We start from the raw sequence: 12196 nt of genomic DNA, 5'->3' as shown, positions 1-12196 counted from the left end.
TCACAGCTACCTTCACCAGATAGACTGTCACCAAATGTTGTGAAACCCAATTAGTCTCTCCTATAATGAGAAACTGTCTCAAAGCATTCTCTATGGTGCTGAACCTGAACCTTTTTGGCTGACTGGCCTCCTTTCCATGGCAAAAATACCCCAGTGGAGCCCATGGGTTATGAACTAGCCTAAATGCTCCGAGTCCGTTTCTTGCTCTTCTGCAGACACTAAAGTTTAACCACATGTTCAAAAGTTGTGTCACTTAGAAATGTCCTTGTTTTTGAAAGCAAATGTTTTTGTCCATTAACATCAAATTGATCAGAAATACAGTGTAGACATTGTTAATGTTGTAAATGACTATTGTAGCTGGAAACAGCTGATGTTTAATGGAATATCTACATAGGCCCATTATCAGAAACCGTCACTCCTGTGTTCCAATGGCACGTTGTGTTAGCTAATCCAAGTCAATCATTTTAAAAAGGCTAATTGAATATTAGAAAACACTTCTGCAATTATGTTAGCACAGCTGAAACCTGTTGTGTTGATTAAAGAAGCAATAAAAACTGGCCTTCTTTAGACTTGCCTTCACTTCTCAGAACAAGAATAGACTGACGAGTTTCAGAAGAAAGTGCTTTGTTTCTGGCCATTTTGCGCCTGTAATCAAACCCACAAATGCTGATGCTCCAGATACTCAACTAGTCTAAAGGCCAGTTTTATTGCTGCTTTAAAATCAGCACAAGTGTTCAGCTGTGCTAACATAATTGCAAAAGGGTTTTCTAATGATTAATTAGCCTTTTTAAATGTATAAACTTAGATTAGCGAACAACGTGCCATTGGAACACAGGAGTGATGTTGCTGATAATGGGCCTCTGTACGCCTATGTAGATATTCCATAAATCAGCCATTTCCAGCTACAATARTCATTTACAACATTAACTATGTCTACACTGTATTTCTGATCAATTTGCTGTTATTTTAAAAACAGACAAAAACATTWTTTTTTTTAAAGGACATTTCTAAACGACCTCAAACTTAAGGGTAGTGTACATGTGGAGAATACAGGAGAACAGAAATAGGTCAGTTAAGACTTCCATCTTCCGGTGTAGCAGCACCTCCACAACACTTACTTAAGTGCTGAGCCAGGTCCATAGTGAATACATCTATTGCCATGTTTGTACTTTGTCAACGTTCAACAATGAGGGGCCATAAAAAGTTTCAATACAGACATGCCACCTAGATGTAGAAGCATGCCTCAGTGATGCCAAATCTGTACATTGTCTCGTCGGCGTGTCAGCTCTAAGCTGCACATTTGCAAATGAGGTGAGCTCCACAGTCCTCTTTCTGTCTATTCCTTTGCTGGGACCCCCTTGAGTTGGTTCATTTGGGCTGGGTCCTCTGGGTGCTCATGGCCCTGTGGTTGAGTCCCCACTTAAAGTAACCCTGTTTTTGGGAGAGTGGTGATTAGAGGAGCAGTGGCTCGTGATTGATGTGGACCAACACACAAAGGGCACAATGTTTTAATGAAAAACAAGAGCCTCCCTCTGGGGGAGCACCGGTCAACAAAACACAGGGAAGGGGACGAAAGGACAAGGGAGAAAACCATAGGGAAATCAAGAGGGGGAGTAACAGAGTGGACAAGTAGTGATATAGAATGGGATAGGAGAGTAGGAAAGGGGAAATAATTGAATCAGCTAAATTAAGTGATCACGTGGCGGTTGTTGTGAGACTAAGATGCTGATGGGGAGCATCCAAGAATGTTCGGTCGCGATACCATAAAAGTCACTTATGATATTTGAATGAGCTCAGGTGGAAGACACACAAGGATATTCAAAGAAAGACTGACAAGTCTAATGAATAATGTAACATGCCATTGTGGAGTAACTTAAAACTCCCATCAAACCTTCTTGAAGGACAGAAAACATCATTAATTTATGCCCAGTCCATTTGAGGTCCCCAATGACTGCACTGTCATCTAAGGCCAGATATAATAAAGCTAGAACCACAGGGATAGGTAGGTAAAGACTAGATAAAAGCCTACAGCAGCTAGATCAGCGCAGTGAACATACTGTGGTTCTAACGATATGCGCTGAGAGTCGGGGAAGCAAGTTCAGGGAGTGAGTGTTTTAATAAAATAAACAATCCAAAGCAAGAAACACTAACAACGCACAGACAGGAAACTGAAACAATAATGCTTGGGGAAGAAACCAAAGGGAGTGACATATATAGGGAAGGTAATCAAGGAGGTGATGAGTCCAGGTGAGTTTGATGACGCGCAGGTGCACGTAACGATTGTGACAGGTGTGCGCCATAACGCGCAGCCTAGAGGCCGGAGAGGGAGCACACGTGACAGTGGTGAATATAAATCGACAGTGGACGGAAAATGCCAAACCGTACACCAAAGATGGAAAATTTGCTCTTAGTTCATGAGCAAGATATTGGCAGCAAGATATACGGTCTGTTGCCAGATACATTAGAAGGGGCTGCGGCGGTCATGAAATTTGGCAGCTGGATATTGTCATGAAAAAGACTGCCAGTCTCACAGTAAGTGAACGTTAATTAACAAACACATTTAGAATCTTCAGGCCTCCACACATACAGGCCTCTGATGCGTGCCTTTGAAACATCAAAAAAAAWAAAAWAAATGAATACATTTTATTTCATATAATGTACACCATCACAGTAAATCCATTAGTCATGTCTAAAGAAAAATGTAAATGAAGAACATTTCAGAAGAACAGAATGAGCTGGCCTATGTTATAGGCTTGTTTATTTAGCTGACAAGATATGCTTTTAGTCACGTGACATTTTATAGTAGGTAGAATAGAATTGAACTTGTCAGCTTGAATAAAAGAAAGGATATTTTTCCCCATTAGGCCTACTGAGCAAGTGAGCATATTAAAAGCGGCTATTTTGAGCTTATAAGTGAACATTAAAACAATAATAATCTATAAAAACTGGTCCTATATGCTAGATTTAGAGTTACTTGGCCACTTTAGGTGTGGCGATACAAATCTCGTCTTTAAAAAATCCAAACATGAGCAGCATGGTGCGACTATAGGCTATTGATTAGAGAAAGTAGGGGGGAAAAAGCTTGGGCTCTGTTCCTTGCCTCAGGCTGCACTCTCATCAGTGATCATATTTTCACCCATCACACTATTCTCTTTCCTGAATATGTACAATTTGTTTAGATTTAGAATGGACTATTATCAAATGGGCAGGAACAGAGGCAGGGGGGATATACATGGCAGTTGTCTGGAGGCCATGCGTTCCCAGCCGGTCTGTTTTTTAGGCTACGTCGGGTTAATAGCAGAGCATGTGCTTACTGAGCAGCTGAGAAATAAATATTACACTTATTTCTCTCCACGTATCAACCACTGTTTGAGATGCATGCTCTTGCTGCCCGACACGTGATATTCCGCCCAAACTCTGAATGCCATGGGCTCTCCAACCTTGTTCCTGCAGCTACCCAGTGCTTACATTTGGGAACCAAGTGAAATCTGTTCGGAAACATTGATAGTAACATGTATTCGCAATGAAACATATTTCACTAAACTGTTGACAGCCTTTCTGCGCGCTCGAGAAAGTTCTAAAAGAGAGATGGAAAAGCAAGGTGTGGAAATATTTTGTATAACTGAAGGTAATGCATCACCCAATTAAATTATGAAAATATAAATCCTCTATTATGCTATTCAAAATCAAAACACAAATTCACTACATGTAGGCTAACTAAGCCTCCCTGCAAAACAACCAACAGCATTGCCCAGGCTATACGTTCTCTCCCAGACTCATGGATATACATTTTGGAGCGTAGCATAAAGTAACCAGTCCATCCAGTATGCATAATAATAAAGTCCACGCTCAAAGGCGATTACTGAAATTTAATTAATGTTGAAGTAAAGGCTTGTTCAATTATGTACCAAAATACATCTTAAAATCAGTTTTGTTTTAGGTTTTTCCTGCCATGGGTAATAATTTCAGTTATCTTTTWAAAAAATCCCACAGGTTTGGGCTAATAGGCCTACGCATAAGATCTATGGGTGTTTTGAATTAAATCACCTTAAAAAGCGCTGTCCATTTCGTTGTGTTATGCTTTCAAACAACATCAACAACCATGTTTTACAATGTTCCAACCTGCTGTTAAACTTCTTTCTTCAAATTGATCACATTGATGTGAGTTTTAAAAGTATGATAGGCCTACTGTTTTGATAAGTGTTTGATGTCCCTCTAACCCACTCGAAAATCACAAGAGCCCTCAGTACCAGTCCATTAGGACCTTATGGTAGTTGGCAAGTTGGGTACTACCAAAGCATGTCCAGAGTAGAGGTCGACCGATTAATTAGGGCCTATTTCAAGTTGTCATAACAAATCGTTAAAATCAGCATTTTTGGACACCAATCATGGCCGATTACATTGCACTCCACGAGGAGACTGCATGGCAGGCTGACTACCTGTTATGCGAGTGCAGCAAGGAGCCAAGGTAAGGTGCTAGCTAGCATTAAACGTATCTTATTTWTTTTTTTWAATCAATCAAAACATAATCACTAGTTAAACTAGTAATATCATCAACCACGTATAGTTATCTAGCTTGTCCTGCGTTGCATATAAATCGATGCGGTGCCTGTTAATTTATCATTGAATCACAGCCTACTTCGCTAAACGGGTGATTTAACAAGCGCATTCGCAAAAAAAGCACTGTCGTTGCACCAATGTGTACCTAACCATAAACATCGATGCCTTTCTTAAAATGAATACGCAAGTATATATTTTTAAACCTGCATATTTAGTTAATATTGTCTGCTAACATGAATTTCTTTTAACTAGGGAAATTGTGCAACAGAGTCAGGGTCTATGCAGCAGTTTGGGCCGCCTGGCTCGTTGCGAACTGCATGAAGACCATTTCTTCATAACAATTACAGCCAACTCGCCAAACGAGGGATGATTTAATAAAAGCGCATTTGCGAAAAGCACAATAGTTGCACGAATGTACCTAACCATAAACATCAATGTCTTTCTTCAAATTAATACACAGAAGTATATGTTTTAACCCTGCATATTTAGTTAAGAAATTCATGTTAGCAGGCATTATTAAACTAGGGAAATTGTGTCACTTCTCTTGTGTTCATTGCACGCAGAGTCAGGGTATATGCAACAGTTTGAGCCGCCTGGCTTGTTGCGAACTAATTTGCCAAAATTTTACGTAATTATGACATAACATTGAAGGTTGTGCAATGTAACAGCAATATTTAGACTTAGGGTTGACACCCGTTAGATAAAATACGGAACGGTTCCGTTTTTCACTTAATGAATAAACATTTGGTTTTCGAGATGATAGTTTCCGGATTCTACCATATTAATGACCTAAGGCTCGTATTTCTCCTGGCTCGTATTTGTGCTCGTAAGGCTCGTACTGTTGCATATACCCTGACTCTGCGTGCAATGAACGCAAGAGAAGTGACACAATTTCACCTGGTTAATATTGCCTGCTAACCTAGATTTCTTTTAGCTAAATATGCAGGTTTAAAAATACAGTGGGGCAAAAAAGTATTTAGTCAGCCACCAATTGTGCAAGTTCTCACACTTAAAAAGATGAGAGGCCTGTAATTTTCATCATAGGTACACTTCAACTATGACAGACAAAATGAGAAGAAATTAAAAAATCCAGAAAATCACATTGTAGGATTTTTTTATGAATTTATTTACAAATTATGGTGGAAAATAAGTATTTGGTCACCTACAAACAAGCAAGATTTCTGGCTCTCACAGACCTGTAACTTCTTCTTTAAGAGGCTCCTCTGTCCTCCACTCGTTACCTGTATTAATGGCACCTGTTTGAACTTGTTATCAGTATAAAAGACACCTGTCCACAACCTCAAACTGTCACACTCCAAACTCCACTATGGCCAGACCAAAGAACTGTCAAAGGACACCAGAAACAAAATTGTAGACCTGCACCAGGCTGGGAAGACTGAATCTGCAATAGGTAAGCAGCTTGGTTTGAAAAAATCAACTGTGGGAGCAATTTATAGGAATGTGAAGACATACAAGACCACTGATAATCTCCTCTCGATCTGGGGCTCCACGCAAGATCTCACCCAGTGGGGTCAAAATGATCACATAAACGGTGAGCAAAAATCCAGAACCACATGGGGGGACCTAGTGAATGACCTGCAGAGAGCTGGGACCAAAGTAACAAAGCCTACCATCAGTAACACACTAAGCCGCCAGGGACTCAAATCCTGCGTGTGCCAGACGTGTCCCCTGCTTAAGCCAGTACATGTCCAGGCCCGTCTGAAGTTTGCTAGAGAGCATTTGGATGATCCAGAAGAAGATTGGAGAATGTAATGGTCAGATGAAACCAAAATATAACTTTTTGGTAAAAACTCAACTCGTCGTGTTGGAGGACAAAGAATGCTGAGTTGCATCCAAAGAACACCATACTACTGTGAAGCATGGGGTGGAAACATCGTGCTTTGGGGCTGTTTTTCTGCAAAGGGACCAGGACGACTGATCCGTGTAAAGGACAGAATGAATGGCGCCATGTATCGTGAGATTGAGTGAAACCTCCTTCCATCAGCAAGGGCATTGAAGATGAAACGTGGCTGGGTCTTTCAGCATGACAATGATCCAAACACACCGCCCGGGCACGAAGGAGTGGCTTCGTAAGAAGCATTTCAAGGTCCTGGAGTGGCCTAGACAGTCTCCAGATCTCAACCCCATAGAAAATATTTGGAGGGAGTTGAAAGCCATGTTGCCCAGCAACAGCCCAAAACATCACTGCTCTAGAGGAGATCTGCATGGAGGATGGGCCAAAATACCAGCAAGTGTGTGTGAAAACCTTGTGAAGACTTACAGAAAACGTTTGACCTCTGTCATTGCCAACAAAGGGTATAAACTTTTGTTATTGACCAAATACTTATTTTCCACCATAATTTGCAAATAAATCATAAAAAAATCCTACAATATGATTTCTGGATTTTCTTTCCTTATTTTGTCTGTCATAGTTGAAGTGTACCTATGATTAAAATTACAGGCCTCTCTCATCTTTTTAAGTGTGAGAACTTGCACAATTGGTGGCTGACTAAATACTTTTTTGCCCCACTGTATATACTTCTGTGTATTGATTTAAGAAAGGCATTGATGTTTATGGTTAGGTACACGTTGGAGCAACGACAGTCCTGTTTCACGAATGCGCAGCCGCAGCGATCGATTATATGCAACGCAGGACACGCTAGATAAACTAGTACTATCATCAACCATGTGTAGTTACCTAGTAATTTGATGATGATTTTTTTTTTATAAGATAAGTTTAATCCTAGCTAGCAACTTACCTTGGCTTCTTACTGCATTCGTGTAACAGGCAGGCCCTCGTGGAGTACAATGTAAAGCAGCTGGTTAGAGCGTTGGACTAGTACTGTAAGGTTGCAAGATTGAATCCCCGAGCTGACAAGGTAAAAATCTGTCGTTCTGCCCCTGACAAGGCAGTTTACCCACCGTTCCTAGGCCGTCATTGAAAATAAGAATGTGTTCTTAACTGACTTCCCTAGTTAAATAAAGGTGTTAAAAAAAACACAGTCTCAGGGAAGCTCATCTGGTGCTTGTCGTCCTCACCAGGGTCTTAGCCTGACTGCAGTTCGCCGTCGTAACCGACTTCAGTGGGAAAATGCCCACCTTCAATGGCCACTGGCACGCTGGAGAAGTGTGCTCTTCACAGATGAATCACGGTTTTAAAAACTTAACCGGGCAGGTGACTGACAGTGTATGAGTCGCGTGGGTGAGCGGTTTGCTGATGTCAACATAAGCTACAGAAAACAAACACAATCACATTTCATCAATGGCAATTTGAATGCACAGAGATAACGTGACACATTATCGTACATTCATCCACCGCCATCACCTCCTGTTTCAGCATGATAATGCACAGCCCATGTCATAAGGTTCTGTAGACAATTCCTGGAAGCTGAAAATGTCCCAGTTCTTCCATGGCCTGCATACTCAAAATACATGTCACCATTAAGCATGTTAGGGATGCTCTGGATCAACGTGTAAGAGAGATAGTGTGTCCAGTTCCCTCCAATATCCAGCAACTTCGCACAGCCATTAAAGGAGTGGGACAAATTCCACAATCAACAGCATGATCAACTCTATGCGAAGATGCATGACTGCATGAGGCAAATAGTGGTCACACTGGTTTTCTGATCCATGCCCTACTTTAAAAAGTTCTGTGACCAACAGGTGCATATCTATATTCCCAGTCATGTGAAATCCATAGGTTAGTGCCTAATTAATGTATTTCCTTATATGAACTGTAATGCCGTAAAATGTTTTAAAATTGTTGCATTTATATTTTTGTTCTGTGTACTAGACCAAATTGCTTAACAAAAACCCAAAGACAGATGGGTAAACAAACTGTAATTAGAAGGGGGAATAGACATATGAGAGGGGAAAGCCTTAAGCATTCCCTAATCGTTTCCCATACACAATACAAATCCTCTGCAGGAATACCACTGTGGCCCACCCTTCAACGACATGAAAGTCAAACGTTTGCTGGAGCTTGAAAATGCCTAGCACTTGAAAGCTCAAAGTAGTAGTTCAAATTTCACTCCAACATTTTAAGCATCAGTTGTAAAAAAAGAAAAAAAGAAAGGGTAGCTAGGGAACTTGAATCTGAGTATGCAGCTACAGATATCAGAATTGAACAGAGGAATAGACCTTCCAGAAGTCACAAAACTGAAACTAGCACTTAGTGGAAGTCTGATCATTGTAGGGTTGGAGCAGATGCCCCTTAGTTGTACACTTAAGAACTCACTGTCAAAATATAACTGCTATATAATCCACACCCATCTTATTTTATACATTGATATTGATCACTGCATCATTGAGTTTAGAGCTTGCAAGAAAGACTTCACTGTACTTGTGCACGTGACATTAAAACTATGTAGAACCATCTCAATTTTCAAAACATTAAACAGTGTCATTTTTTTTAGTAGTCTGACCTTTCCTCTGGGTTTTTCTGCCCCCTGCTTTCCTTGACCATTTAAGGTACAGATCATTCACCAGGCTCACAGCCGTTGCATTTAGCTGAACAATTTATGACAGATAAATTGTTTCAAATTAACAGCTCTCTTTTAGAATCCCCTGAAAGCTTTCCCAACATAAGAGGCCGTTAGAGTTTAATCACGGCTGGGCTGGCAAAGGGGAAATCACTGCCGTCCAGAGCACTCTAGGTGGGGAAGAGTACTGTATCGAGGAAGAGAAAGCAGCACAATGTAAAATATTTACCATCAGTCGACAGGGAGACCGTAACATCTGACTCTGCTTCTCTATCACGTGACCAACTGAGCTGGATAACTTTCGGAGCGTTACATCACCGGCCAACATGGCATGTTCAGTCATCCATAATTATCATTTTTTTGTAAGTTGCCAGTGTGACATCACCACAGAAGTGGTGCTGACTTTTAACTTGTTCTGTCAGTGACAGCAGCACTGTGGCATTGTGTTGAGCGGTGGCAGTTTGAAGGCAGAAGTGGAGGAACAGGGAGCTGATAATGTTAAATATTTACCCTGCTTCCCTCCTACAGTGTGCTCGGGTGTAAAGCATGAACCAAGCACTAAATGCGCACCATGCTTCTCACACACTGTGGCGAGAGCCTTCTCAGCCAGCAAATGGAGAGGAATATGAAAATAATTAGATGTGAAAGGAACAATAATTTTATGCTATGGAATTCTTTAAATTACGATCAAAAACCAGAACTGGAATTTAATTTGAGTGGTCCTGCATTTGGTTGAGAGGATTAGCCTGTTCTTACATTCAAAGCAGAAGTGATGAGGTCCTGTAAGCTTGTTATGGTCCTAAAGTCATTAGATAGAGTTGTGGATGGTCTCTGCTGTTGCACGAATCTGTCAAGAGATGTGGTAGGTGTAAAAAATAAGTCACACAAATAAAAAAAAATAGCATTTATTACACACAAAAAATATTGGCCCCTTTCTGCATAATTATTTATTTTATATACTAAATGTTATCAGCTCTTCAACCAAAACATTACATAAAGGAAACTGAGTTTACAAAAATTAAAAAGGATACTTATTAATTAACAAAGTTATGCAACACCCAATTCCCCTCTGTGAAAAAGTAATTGCCCCCTTACACTGAATAATTGGTTGTGCCACCTTTAGCTGCATTGAGGTGGAAGGTAGACCATTCCATTCTTATGTGCGGCTAACGAGTATTGGTGTCTGAGGGGTCTTTGGCCTGGTTTGCTAACTACCCCTCTCAAAGAGTGCAGTGTATAAAGTCAGGAAATTGCTGTCTCAGCCACTGCCTGTCACCAAGGAGATAACCCCAAGGCTTAATCCTAGCTCCCGCGCTCTTCTCGATTTACATCAACAACATAGCTCAGGCAGTAGGAAGCCTACATCCATTTATATGCAGATACAGTCTTATACTCAGCTGGCCCCTCCCCAGATTGTGTTAAATGCTCTACAACAAAGCTTTTAGTGTCCAACAAGCTTTCTCTACCCTTAACCTTGTTCTGAACACCTCCAAAACAAGGTCATGTGGTTTGGTAAGAAGAATGCCCCTCTCCCCACAGGTGTGATTACTCCTCGGAGGGTTTAGAGCTTGAGGTAGTCACCTCATACAAGTACTTGGGAGAATGGCTAGACGGTACATGTCCTTCTCTCAGCACATATCAAAGCAGCAGGCTAAAGTAACATCTAGCCTTGGTTTCCTCTATCGTAATCGCTCCTCTTTCACCCAGCTACCAAACTAACCCTGATTCAGATGACCATCCTACCCATGCTAGATTACTCTCGAGCGGTCTAGATGTTCGTTACCATTCGGCCATCAGATTTGCCACCAATGCTCCTTATCACTGCACTCTATACTCCTCTGTAACTGGTCATCTCTGTATACCCGTCACAAGACCCACTGGTTGATGCTTATTTATAAAACCCTCTTATCAGTTGGTTATATCTGGAGTACTTCTCCTGTTTTATCCAGTGTCCTGTGTGAATTTAAGTATGCTCTCTCTAATTCTCTCTCTCTCTCTCGGAGGACCTGAGCCCTAGGACCATGCGTCAGGACTATCGGGCATGATGATCCTTGCTGTACCCAGTCCACTGGCCTTGCTGCTGTTCCAGTTTCAACTGTTCTCCCTGCGGCTATGGAACCCTGACCTGTCCATCGGACGTGCTACTTGTCCCAGACCTGCTGTTTTCAACTGTCTAGAGACCGCAGGAGCGGTAGAGATACTCTTAATGATCGGCAATGAAAAGCCAACTGACAATAACTCCTGAGGTGCCGACTTGCTACACCCTCGATAACTCTGTGATTATTATTATTTGACAAATGCTGGTCATTTAATGAACATATTTGAACATCTTGGCCATGTTCTGTTATAATCTCCAACCGGCACAGCCAGAAGAGGACTGGCCACCCGTCATAGCCTGGTTCCTCTAGGTTTCTTCCTAGGTTTTGGCCTTTCTAGGGAGTTTTTCCTAGCCACCGTGCTTCTACACCTGCATTGCTTGCTGTTTGGGTTTTTAGGCTGGGTTTCTGTACAGCACTTCGAGATATTAGCTGATGTACGAAGGGCTATATAAAATAAACTTGATTTGATCTTATGCCTCACTCCCCTCTATCGGAGATATCTACTGCAGCCCTCATCCTCCACATACAACACCCGTCCTGTCAGTCACATTCTGTTAAAGGTCCCCAAAGCACATACATCCCTGGGTCGCTCCTCTTTTCAGTTCGCTGCAGCTAGCGACTGGAACGAGCTGCAACAAACAATCAAACCGGACCGTTTTATCTCAATCTCTCAATTCAATGACTCAATCATGGACACTGACAGCTGTGGCTGCTTTGTATGACCTTTCTGCTGTTGACTTTGCACCATGTTTTTGTACTGCTACCATGTTGTGTTGCTACTATGTTGTCGTGTTGCTACCATGCTGTGTTGTCATGTTTTGCTGTTGTCTTAGGTCTCTTTTTATGTAGTGTTGGGTCTCTCATTGTGATGTGTGTTTCGTCCTATATTTATATTGTATTTTTTAATCCCCGGCCCCCATCCAGGAGGCCTTTTAGTAGACCGTCATTGTAAATAAGAATTTGTTCTTAACTTGCCTAGTTAAATAAATAAATAAATAAATAAAGACAGTGACGTGAGCGACTACAGGAAGCATTTGGTTGCAGTGGAGGAATTTT

General features: G+C 41.3%; 1 protein-coding gene across 1 annotated transcript in view; it reads right to left on the bottom strand.

Annotated features, from left to right (window-relative positions):
- The window catches only part of LOC111976804 (BTB/POZ domain-containing protein KCTD5), a 47781-nt gene that overhangs the window by 15490 nt on the left and 20095 nt on the right, over positions 1-12196 (bottom strand). The gene's annotated exons all lie outside the window — the stretch shown is intronic.

Source organism: Salvelinus sp. IW2-2015, linkage group LG17, assembly GCF_002910315.2.
Source record: "Salvelinus sp. IW2-2015 linkage group LG17, ASM291031v2, whole genome shotgun sequence".
NCBI lineage: Eukaryota > Metazoa > Chordata > Actinopteri > Salmoniformes > Salmonidae > Salvelinus > Salvelinus sp. IW2-2015.
This window is presented reverse-complemented; position numbering and strand designations above follow the sequence as displayed.